Source organism: Eulemur rufifrons, chromosome 16 (assembly GCF_041146395.1).
Source record: "Eulemur rufifrons isolate Redbay chromosome 16, OSU_ERuf_1, whole genome shotgun sequence".
Classification (NCBI taxonomy): Eukaryota; Metazoa; Chordata; class Mammalia; order Primates; family Lemuridae; genus Eulemur; species Eulemur rufifrons.
The window spans coordinates 13,062,696-13,074,801 of record NC_090998.1 but is presented as its reverse complement, the minus strand read 5'-3'; positions in this window follow the sequence as shown (position 1 = coordinate 13,074,801).

Sequence of the window (12,106 nt, the reverse complement as noted above, 5' to 3'; positions counted from 1 at the left end):
TCAAATAATATCGGCTTGTTACGATATTGATGGGGAAAAAAAATCACTTCTCAGCTGGGGCCACTGCGTGGAGTCTGCACTCTCCCTAGGTCTGCGTGGGTTTTCTCTGGGTACTGCGGGTTCCTCCCACATCCCAAAGCTGTGCACGTCAAGTGAATCAGCATGCCTGCACGGTCGCAGCCTGAGAGAGCGTGGGCGTGGGCGGGAGTGCCCCCTGCCCTTGGGATGGCGTCCTGTCCTGCCTGCCTTGGCCCTTAGCTGCTGGGACACCTGAGACCCGGAACTGGGATAATTGGGTAGATAACTATCTTTCTTGTTTTTATTAATCTTTCTTAAATGTATGTACAGTTCACCTTTATTTCAATGTTTCACATCAGAAGCGTTTTGGTTTTTGTTTAGGAGTGCGGTGACATTTGGTGACGGGAAATATGCCGTAAGAACTTCGCTCTTCTTTACATCACCTAGCCCACGGGGAAGATGGTTTCCTTATATGTCATTTTGCTTAAAGTCAGTTTCCAAGGACCTATCAACAATGTTAAGTGATGACTCACCGTATTTGAGAAAGCATCCTTGCTCTGAAAACGCGCTTGTCCAGACCATTCCAGTACCATGCTGTTAACCAGGCTCCAGCGTTGGCGGCTCCCATACCGCAGGGCTGTAGGAAATTAGAGTCCTCCGAGCAAACAGACCAGCCAGTTGGGTGGTGAGGGGGGAGGGGCACCTCCCTGAGGATCAGAACCATCAAGACATCCAGGGAAGGATGAGAAGAGTCAGTCCCTGCCTTCTCCAGGCAGCTCACTGAAATCATTCCAGAATTGTTGGGATTTTATTGTGATCATACATCCCCTTAGATTACATGGAACTTCCTCAATAACCCATAACAGACCTGTGATATTATATAGTAATATTCGCTGCCAAAGGATTCCCCCGCAGGAATAAACTCTATTCCTGATATTTCAATGTAAGTCCATTTCTCCTTCAGTAAAACCCAAGATTCTTGTAACCTTTCATTCATTTAATTTAATGTTACTCTGGTGTCTGCTACAAAACAGGCAACGTGGCAGGTTCTGGGAAAACAGTGGAGAAACAAGTCATACAGCAAGCCCTCCAGGTGCTTAGAGCCAAAGGGAGGTACCCTTGGTGTCAATGAGATCGTGTCTCAGGAGCCCGTGTGATCCCACCTCAAGTCACAGCCCCTCAAACCATCAAAGCATCATTTCTTTGCCTTAAAGCCCTAAAGTCTTATAAGGCCTCTCTCTCTGCCCCACTCCTTCTTTGCCTCTCTCTCTCCCTTTCTATCTCACTCCCTCTCTCCCTCTCTCTGGGTGGGCCAGGTGGGCCTGCAAGTCAGGAGGGAGGTGGGCTAGGGGTGGGGCAAGAAGAGCCAGCTCCTCCTTCTGCAGCTGCTGGGGCCCCTAGACGGTAGGGGCTGTGTGCTGGCCATGTTCTCTCTGCAAGCTTCACCCCGAGACCCCAGTGGGAACTTGTCCTAGAAGGTAGCACACGGCTGCCCAGGTAGGCAGCCACAGAAACACCACATGCGTATGTGACGGGCGGGCTCCAGGGATTCCCCTCCAGTGAGACCTAGAACATTTTCTGATTATCAGCCTAACCAGCAACTGTAAAACAGAGCATTCCTCGGAGCAGACTAATTAGCTCAAATTTCAGGAAACTACTATATATTTTTTTAAAGGTTGGGGGGATATATAGAAGGAAAAGATCTCAAAAATCAATAAACACTGAAGATTAACAACTGCCATAAAAACAGCAAAATATCTTTGAAGACTTTTTTGTACTATTTTTTCAAAGTGAATTTTCAAGTTAGTATATATAAATACCTGACTTGGTGGAGCATGATGAGTTTGTCTAAAAAAAAAAAAATGATGAAAATTGTTGCTGACCTCATTGGAAGAAATGGCTTTTTAAGAATCTTTTTTATTTTTGTGTTTCAAATGTGGTGGCTCTGGAATGTAAGTTTGTCAGCCAAATGGCACTGAGAAAGACTCTGCTTTGAAAGTTCGTATTAGGCGGTTCTTAAGTTTTTTAAAAAACAGAATTTAGCTCTTTCTATTTTATTTTATTTTCATCCATTTTGTGAACCAAAGGCTCACAAAACAAACTAAGCTAGTCGTCATTAGGAAAGTTAGAGAAATGTGATGATAAAGAGTAAAATTATATAGTGACAGTGAGTCACCTGCCACCTTTTTAATTGGCCGGAATTAAAAGGCCATTTAAATGGCCTTATGTCCCCATAAGGTATATATGTTCCCATAAGGTATATATGGCAAAGATTGAAACTTAGACCCATAGGGAGAAAGGAAATCTATAAACACCTAAAGTTCAAGTTGAGTGATTGGAAAAACAACATCTGTCCCTCTCACTGAAGGCTTCTCATATTTCACTACAGAGCATCATCGAGTATCGATTTCTGCCCGTCAGCTTCCTGATGTGCCATTCGTCACTGTTCACCTCCCAGAGACTCCATGGCAGAAAACCAGTGTCCATCGGGGATTGTTCATAACAGCGCATGAAGAGCTAGAGAAAAAGCGGAGAGTTCATCTAGCTTCTTCCAGGCATCACAATGCCGTCCTTGGCCAATTAGCCCTCAGGACCCACCGAGAAGCCGATTTTCCTCTCCTGGGCCAAATAGTACATTCTGGCTCCATCCAAATATTTCTTTTTGTTTAGTATTATGAGACTTTCTAGGCTACCTGTGAACAGCTTGTCTGAGAGGAAGGCTAAACTGCATATGTTAAGAGAGTAGCCAAATCTCCCATGTCTTCTCTAAAAACGTTCCAAAGATGTCCCAGTTTGCTCAAGGGGCCTAGATCCGCTAGCATCAACAACTTAAGTCTATTCCTCGTGAAGCTCATTTAACCAGATGATTTGGTAGCATCGTGGTGCTGGAGCGCTTTGAGAAATCATCTGGTACAACCTCCAGCTCTCTCGAAAAATTACACGTCTAATACTAGAAGAGAAAACGCGTTTCTTCCCAAGGAGAAGTTTCAAAGGACTGAGAGAGGCTGCTGGAGCTCGGTATAGAGGATTTTTGAGGGTTGGCTCAATCTCCACAGCAAAGAGTGCTGCGATTATTTAGCGGTGGGTCCAGGAAAGGGTGAAATGTTGACTCTGGCCTGACTTATCCAAGACAGAGCATTTTCTTTTCTTTCGGGTTTGCTTGCGGTCTCCCTCCATCGTACATTGTTTCTGTTAACGATTCCTTATAAAAACCTTTCAGAAGCATGTTCCACCTTTGTCTTCTCTTTTGGAGACAGCAGCAAACCTTTTCATCTTCCGTCCTTGGGCCTATTATCCAACGCTTTAATCATCTCGGCTGCTTGTTTCTGCAGTCACTGCAATTTCTTCACATCCCTTTGAACAGGGGTGACCAACACTGAACATACTACTCTAATTCAGACTATAATCAGGCTAATTTAGACTATAAAGGAATCATTGCCTCTCATCTTCATGTTTCTTCATACGCCCTGGTATCACCTGGGCTTTTTCATGATATCATTTGACTTACATCCATCCAGGTCAAGGTCACTGTTCCCTGTGTTCAGCCATCACTCCACAACTCTCGTTGATGAGACTGATGTTCAGAGATTTAGCATCAAAATAATTTGCCCCAAAGAGATCTCCATTTGCGGGGGGCGGGGTGGGGGGTAGGAAAGTTGGACAAAAGGTGTTCTTGAAAAAAGAAGGCAACCATTTTAAAACAAAAGCAGATGTTAAAAATGTTGAAAAGGAAAATTTAGTAAAAAGCAACATTTTTGAAGAGCCAATTTAACCAAATCAGATATTTTAAACAAGAAGTTCCATGAGATACTAAATTAAAACCCCAAGTGTGTCCCAGATCCACGCCCTGTCCTCCCTTCACCCCTCCATGGCCACCCCTGCAGGATTCAGGTTGGAACCGACACAAAGAGGGAGTGTGATGCTAATTTGAGGGAGCTAAAATTGGCAATCAAACAATTCAAAAGTAAAATGTAAAACAAGAAGACAGCTGAATTCAAACAGATACAAGGTCAGTCCCAAGTGAGTCGACCCAGGCTGATGGATGTGCTCTGAAAAGCTTCCCCAGCTAGAATCTGAACGTGGGAAATACACAGCCTCCCAGGGATTTATATTTTTTGGGTGCTTCGGGAACCTCCAGGATCACTCTAGAAAGGAGCCTTCAAGATTATCCTAGAACATCTTTAGACGTGTGCGGGAGAGATACTTAAACGTCCACCTGGCTCTTTGTTCTTAACATGTCCAGACCCGAGTTTATCATCTTCTCCCTCAAATTAATTCTTCCTCCAGCTTCCCTGCTTCGTTCATGGCATGGTCGTGCCCCCATCCTTTGTTGCCTTCTCCCTGGAATTCTGCTGAGTCACACGGTATCTAAGTCACACGTTTCGTATTAATCTCTTCCGTTCCCCTCCCACCCACATTGTCCAGTGCTTTTCTACCTCTTCCCTCAACCACTGCAGTAGCTTCCCAGCTGCCTCCCCCGCTGCTCTCTCTTCCCCTACGACCCCCTCTATAATCTGCCAAACTCATCCTCTCAGAGCACACTCCAGTTATAGCATCCCTTGCTCAAAAACATTGTACGTCTTCCCATTATCCCGCCAAATCAATAGGAAATTCCTGACTCAGAGAGTCAAGACCTTGTGCAGCGAGGACCCCAAACCACCTTTCTAAGTGGGTCACTTACTCTGACCGGCGTTTCCATCTCTATGATTTTGTTGGCCAATCTTTCAGCATCCTACTTTTTTACAACTTCCAAAATTATATCCACTCTTCAAGTTCATCTTAAATGCATGCGCCCATGGGGCACAGTTGGATGAGGACCGGAGCAGATTGCCCTAAAGCAGGGCTCCTTCTTGCCCAGGTCTAAGGGCTGCACTCCTCGGGAAATCCATGGATGTCCCAGGAGAATTTGTGAATGTCCTAAATGTTATGGGAAAAATATATATGTGTATATTTTTATAGACAGGACTTCAATGACCCTGAAAATATTAAGAAACAACCACTAGAGATAACTTTCAGCCTTTCCTCCCCTCTCTCTCAGCACTGGAACCACTTGTCCAATCCCCTGGGCAGTGAGCACCATAGGAGACCAGCTCTGTCACCTGTCACGGTGTGTCCAGCACCATCCGCAGTGCTTCGCTCACAATCATGTAGAACATCTGCTCACTGCCAGGCGTCGTGCTAAATTCTGAAGGGAAGAAAATGAAAGATGAGTACCCTGCCCTCGTGGAGCTCACAGCCCAATGAGGAAAGCATGCAATTAAGTCCACAGTGAAAATATTCTGTGAAAAATGCTCTGATAGAATATGCACAAGGTGTTATGCAAATACTGACAAAGCGCATCACAGCAGGGCCTGGGGCGGTCAGGCTGCCCTTTCCGTGCTGACCAATGTGCTGAGTCTTGCAGAGTCAGGAGGAGATAGGCAGATACCAGAGGAAGGAGGGACCTTCAGGAACAGGAATGGCATGTGGGGAAACACTCCCCAAAATGTGGTGTAAGTAGCGTGTTTTAGCTCAAGGATAGAGTGGGCACGGGGAGAAAAGGCAGCGGTAGACAAGTTAGGGACTGAATTCTGTGCTGAACAGCACGAAGAGGCCAGTGAAGGATTAGAGGCAGAGGAATGGCACGATCATATTTGCATTCTAGGAAAATCAGTTTTTGCAACAGAGTGGAAAATGAGTTAGAGCAGTGAATTCTTATGAGCCTATTCAATTACTTTAAATAAATGCAATTAAAGGTCTAAACTAAGGTCATAGCAAAGGGAATGGAAAGCAAGGGAAAGAGTCTATTGGGGAATTAGAATCAACAAGATATGGTTATTCATTAAACGTGAAGAATGAAGGAGAAGGAGGACTCATGAGTGACACTTGGATTTCTGGTCTGCACGTCTAGGTGACAGGTGGTTATTTCCTGAGATGGGGAAGACAAAAGGAAGGGGGAAAGGGAGAAACCTAATGCACTCTGAATTTGCAGGTCAGAGCCTGAATCCAGAAAGCTGGTCTAAGTCAAGATGCTGATTTTGGATCCATTACACGATAGGTGGTCATTAATTATATGGGTTTTAATTAAGTCACCCAGGCAGAATACAGAGATAAAATGAGCAGATGGCCAAGAATAAACAAGAAGGCACAGGCTAAGAGTATCCACTGGACTGGAGACAGAAAGTTACTGTTGACCTTCAGCAGATCAGCCCCTCCGGCTGCCAAGGGCAGAAGCAGATTGGGACTGGAGCCCGTGCCCCTAGGCGGGGCAGGAGGAGCCTTTGCTAGGCCTGTGCTTCAGGGCTCCGCTCCAACCCTCCTCCGCCCCACCCTCCCCGGGGCAAGAAGTCCCTGGGCTCAGAGCCAAAGGAGCAAACCCACCTGGAGCCCGCCTCCTCCTGCCAGACTATGTTCAGATTGTCCAGTCTCCTGTCTAGATGTCCCCATGCTCACTTCTAGTTCCCCCTCCCTGGGCCTGTCATAGGGAGGGCAGACGGTGTCACAGGACGGTCCAAGGGATGGCCCAAGGGCAAGCGTCTGCGGGCTGGGAAGGGGTGAGGACTAGCCCTGGATGTGTGGGCTGGAGTGTCTGTAGGTAGCACTCCACTCCCCGTCCCTCACAAGGCAGGATGGAGAGCAGTGAGCAGGAAGGAAGGTGGGCTGTGAGCAGGAGGCTCAACACCAGCTGCCCTGCAAGCCCTGCTCTTCCCTGGCACTCCAAGGACTCTGAGCTTTTAAATTTTGATCCTGACTTTCTAGGTGTCTTTACCAAGGTGGAACACCTTTTACTAATATTTAACAGCTTGTTGGGAGGGGCGTGGTGGCTCACACCTGCAATCCTAGCACTTTGGGAGGCCAAGGTGGGAAGATCCCTTGAGGCCAAGAGTTCAAGACCAGCCTGGGCAACATAGTAAGACCCCATCTGTACAAAAAATAGAAAGATTAGCCAGACATGGTGGTACACACCTGTAGTCTCAGCTTCTCAGGAGGCTGAGGCAGGAGGATTGCTTGAGCCTAGGAGTTTAAAGTTGTAGTGAGCTATGATCATGTCACTGCACTCTAGCACAAGCAATAGGGCAAAACACTGTCTCAAAAAAAAAAAAAAAGAAACCCAGCTTGTTAACTTGATATGTCTTTTAAATATGTAGATATACAGTGTGTGGGCCCCTATCTGTGCTCTTACGCTGGGCCTGGTGGGGACAGGCAATAAGCCAGACATCCCAGAAGCTCGTCTATGAAGAGATGGCAAAAGGCAAAGGAGTAGGGTAGAAAGGAGTGGCTGTTTGTTTGTTTTCTTTTGCTTAAGGTACAATAAACATAAGCATATTTTACCCACACGAGAAACTGTCCAGTAGAGAGAGAGGCTGGATGTACGGGGGGTGAGGCAATGCCTGTAGAGCATCCCTGAGCAGCTGGAAGCACACGGAATTCTCAAGGCCATGATAGCGGGTGCCAGCCCAGAGACAAGGAGCAGTGCTCATTTTTCTGAGTCAAGAAGGTCCCTGGAGGCCCAGGGTAAGGCCGAGACAGTGAGCGGCTGAAACGAACTTAAATCGAACAATTAATAATTGTCTGCATTTATCTTTTATCTATCCTTCCAGGGGCTCTGACAAGTATTAAATACAATGAGAAGTAAAGAATTTGAATTATTCTGGGGAAAGAAATTAGTAGTCAGTTCCAGCGTGCCATGTTGAAGCGAATTTTATCACTTAGGTTGTGGAAAGAAATCTAGACCTAAGTATTACTGCCAGAATACTGCCTGGCTTTTTTAAAACAAGGTGATGAAATGTCAGAATAATTAGTGTAATCCATTTCACTCATACATCTAGTACTGTAGTGCTCAAACTATAGGTTCGATTTTGCAATGCCTGGTTTACCTCCAAAGCTATTGCAAAATCACACCCAAATACTCAAAACCGGTTTAATTTTGAGTCACCTGAAAAGTTGTAAATATGTTTGCACTCTACGTCAGCATTTTATAAGACAGAGGAGAAGTGGTAAAATCAGATTAAAAATAGTAAGATGTCATAATGCCCCAAAGCCTGTAACTTACTATACTAAGTAGTGGGAATCATTCAAAAGTTCCTAAGTAAAGCGAATGTGTGCCGTTGATATGCTAATACAAGTGGGAGAATTAAGATTGATTTGGGACTATAAAATCAAGGAAGTGAAATGAGCAATGTCAGCTTAAGAACACCCAACTTACAAAGCTGGATAGGCAGACAGGACAGAGAAACAGATGCAGACGGAATCATGGTGAACGCCTCTCCCGCATTCATGGCAGATGCTGAGCACGGCCGGGGAAGAGCCGTTCCTTCGCGCTGATGCAGCCCCGTCTTCCAAATGGGGGCCATATTCACCTTCCACCCCACCCTCCATCAGATCCGCTCCTCTTTCCATGAAGGCTTTGCAGGGGCAGCAGAGGGTTCCAGGTTCCAGAATGTAAACTAACTCATATCCCACTGAAGATAAGTTTAAAGAGTATTACGTTTCCAAGCTGGATTACAAAAGCCTTTTGAGCCCATATCGTAAGTAAAATAGTTCTGAATTTTCCCTGTGGACAAATATGCTCTGAGTACCAAAGAACCAACTTAGGAAAATAACTTTTGGAACCAACACATTCCTACATTGGGAAGGGCTCCACAGTCTGTTCTTCCTCACTGCCACCCTTGTTCAATTTATTTCTTAAGGGAGTAAAGTCTCTCATTTGCCATGAGTGAATGAGAGCCCCAGTCATTCCTGAATCGGGGCTCACTCTGTAGCTCTGTAGATCAGCAGTTAACTGGGACATTGAGCATGAGCCTGGCCTAAGAATATGTTATGCATGTTGACATCGTCTGCTGGCCTGTGGCCCTCCCAGCCCGGCAGTGATAGAAACATTCATCACCACCCCTCCTGACATCCGCACAGAGGACAGGCTGGTGAGACTGTAGATGAAGGCAGGGAAGCTGAGAGAACAGTTCTCACCTGCAGGTCCCTAGATGGGAGACACGAGGGTCCAGAACAAAGGAGTGGCACTTGGGGCGAGGAAATGTTAGCCAGTAAGAGATGTAGCAGAGGTCGAACCTGCAGGGCTTGTTGGGTAATTGCTCATGGGACAGGACAGGGTCGTGAGAAAGGGCTGAAGACCTGGAAATCCTTCTTCTGCCCTCCCCCAGGTTAGCGCTCCGGTCTCCTCTATGACCCCCACCTCTATGACCCCCTCCCTTCACTCTAGGTATGCGACTGAGCCCCAGACTAGCCTGGAGAAAGACAGGAAACGTGACTGATTCATCTTCTCTTCCTCCAGCACGCAGGGGCAGCACCCAGCACCTAGTAGCTTATCAGTGTATGTCTGAGGCCTCAGGAGTACGCTCCACGTCTCCCTCTCAGAAAAAATAAGGCCACCTGGGACTCCAAGTCCTCCCTTCCTTGGATTCCACTCAATCAGCATGCATCCTTCCCTACCTGCCATGTGTCCTGGGGGTGGTGATCTCCTCTAAGCTGAGTCAAGCCTCCTCAGGATCTACTCCAAATTTTCTAGCAAGTTTTCTTCTTTTCATCCTGCCTCTATGTCCCAAAATCTAGCCTTTCTTTAAATGCATTTAAACATTTTCTGCTAGAACTCTTTTTTTTTTTAAGAGACAGAGTCTGTCTCTGTCACCCAGCTATAGTGCAGTGACGTGATCACAGCTCACTGCAGCCTCAAACTCCTGGGCTCAAGCGATCCTCCTGCCTCAGCTTCCCAAGTAGCTGGGACTACAGGTGTGCAGCACCATATCTGGCTATTTTTAAAAATTTTTTGTAGAGATGGGGTCTCACTATGTTGCCCAGGCTGGTCTCGAATTCCCAGTCTCAAGCCATACCCCCACAGTGCTGCAGTGCTGGAATTACAAGCATGAGCCACCACACCCAGCCTCTGCTGGGACATTTAAGCTGTACAGTACTTTGGTATATTGTGGCTATTTCTTAGTAAACATCAAAGACAGCTGCTTTTGTTCAAGTGCAGAGTCCTGGCCAGGCGCGGTGGCTCACGCCTGTAATCCTAGCACTCTGGGAGGCAGAGGCAGGTGGATCATTTGAGCTCAGGAGTTCAAGACTAGCCTAAGCAAGAGTGAGACCCCTTCTCTACTGAAAAATAGAAAGAAATTAGCTGAGCAAGAAAAAATTAGCTGGGCATGGTGGTGCATGCCTGTAATCTCAGCTACTCGGGAGGCTGAGGCAAGAGGATTGCTTGAGCCCAGGAGTTTGAGGTTGCTGTGAGCTAGGCTGATGCCACGACACTCTAGCCTGGGCAACGGAGTGAGACTCTGTCTCAAAAAAAAAAAAAAAAAAAAAAAAACAAGTGCAGAGTCCTGCTGAACATCCTCTTGGTTTTCACATACCTTCTAAAGAAGGCCTTTTTGAATTTTTTTCGCATGCCTAAAAGCCAGTGGGATTTTGCACAGGGACTGCAATGGCTGAGTTCAAGCCAGAGGAACATAATAATAGTTGTCTATGAACCACTTGGTACCTCAAGTTTATCACTTTGATGAATAAATAAGTTACCATTTTTCTGTGGACCCCATTCTTGAGTAGTCATGGTGAGCTCTGTAGCTCACACTCTCTCTTTACTTATAACTTACAAAAATTTTACCTAGGAGTATTTACTTAACCACTTTAATTCAAGTTGACTCTACCTAAGCCATTTAATTCAACAAATATTTATTAAGCTCCTCTGTAAAAGGCTGTGACAACTTTCTGTCCTTTCATAAGATATCCAAGCTCATCTTACAAGATAGTCCCTATGTCTTGCTACTACATTACCTGAAAGAGCTAAGTGTCAATTGTATGCATAAAGATTCCTACTGTTTAAGCTCTTTTAAATCGTTTCTGAAAATATTTAGTAAGCCGGTGCCTTATGCTGGATAGGAATACTCCGCCCAAGATGCTTTAATTTTATGTGTTGATGTGGCTGGGCCCCAGTGCCCAGATATGTGTCAAACATTCTTCTAGATGTTTCTGTGAAGGTGTTTACGGATGAAGTTAACATTGAACTTGGTGGATTTTGAGTAAAGCAGATTGCCCCCCATAATGTGGGTGGGCCTCATCCAGTCCGTTGAAGGCCTGAGTAGAACCAAACGCTGACCTGCCCGCAGTAGGAGGGACGCTGCCGCAGATGGCCTTGCAGCATCACCTCCCCCCTGGCTCTCCAGCCTCCCTCTCAGCCCACCCTGCAAATGGGCTAGGCTGCCTCCGCAAGCACGTGAGCCAGCTCCTTAAAATAAAACTCTTTACACACACACACACACACACACACACACACCCTATTGGTTCAGTTTCTCTGGAGAACCCTAATACACCCCCATTCACCATTCAGGATTTCGAGGGGAAAATACCATCTTGGCAGCAGAGGACATCCTGGGCAGGGCTGGGAGATCATTGGAGATTCTGACCAGCATTCTCTCTGGGGAAGGGCTGGAGGGAGGGTCTGCTACTTCTGAGTCCTATAGAGAGATGCTCCCGCGGCAGCAGACAGCTCAACCACCATCTCATTAGGTACCATAGGAGTCTGATTCATGACTGGGGATATGACATGGGGGGAAAAAGTCCCTGGGAGACCTAGGGGAAGGAAGTGGGCCTCTCATGACAGAACCCCAGAGCAATCACAGAAATCCTGCAGGCCTCTGAGAAGACATCAAGAATTCATGCAATTTGATTAATTGATTTCAAATATGTTGACGTTTCATGTTCAGGTTCCACTGTGTGTTTTTGGTGCATTACTCTGTGCAGTTATTTCATCCAAGACCAGAGGAGGCTGCAAATTGCCTGCTCCCCATTAAAACCCTTCTGACCACATCGGTGTTAACATGACACAGGAACACGCAGCATCTACCCTGATCTTCCGCCACTGATGCCAGTCCTTACTGCTCACAGAGAGCAGCAACGCTTTCCTTCACTCCTGGAGCCCACAGCTGTGCCCGATGTATGCAGGGAACAGGCTGCTACAAATGTGCGTGGTGCTCACCTTTGTGAGTCACTTTATGTCTTGAAGACACTATTTCAAGGAATCTTTACAAGTGTCTCATTTCTAAATGTCACAAGGCATTCTGATTTAAAATCATAATCTCTAATGTATTAGCTTACAAAG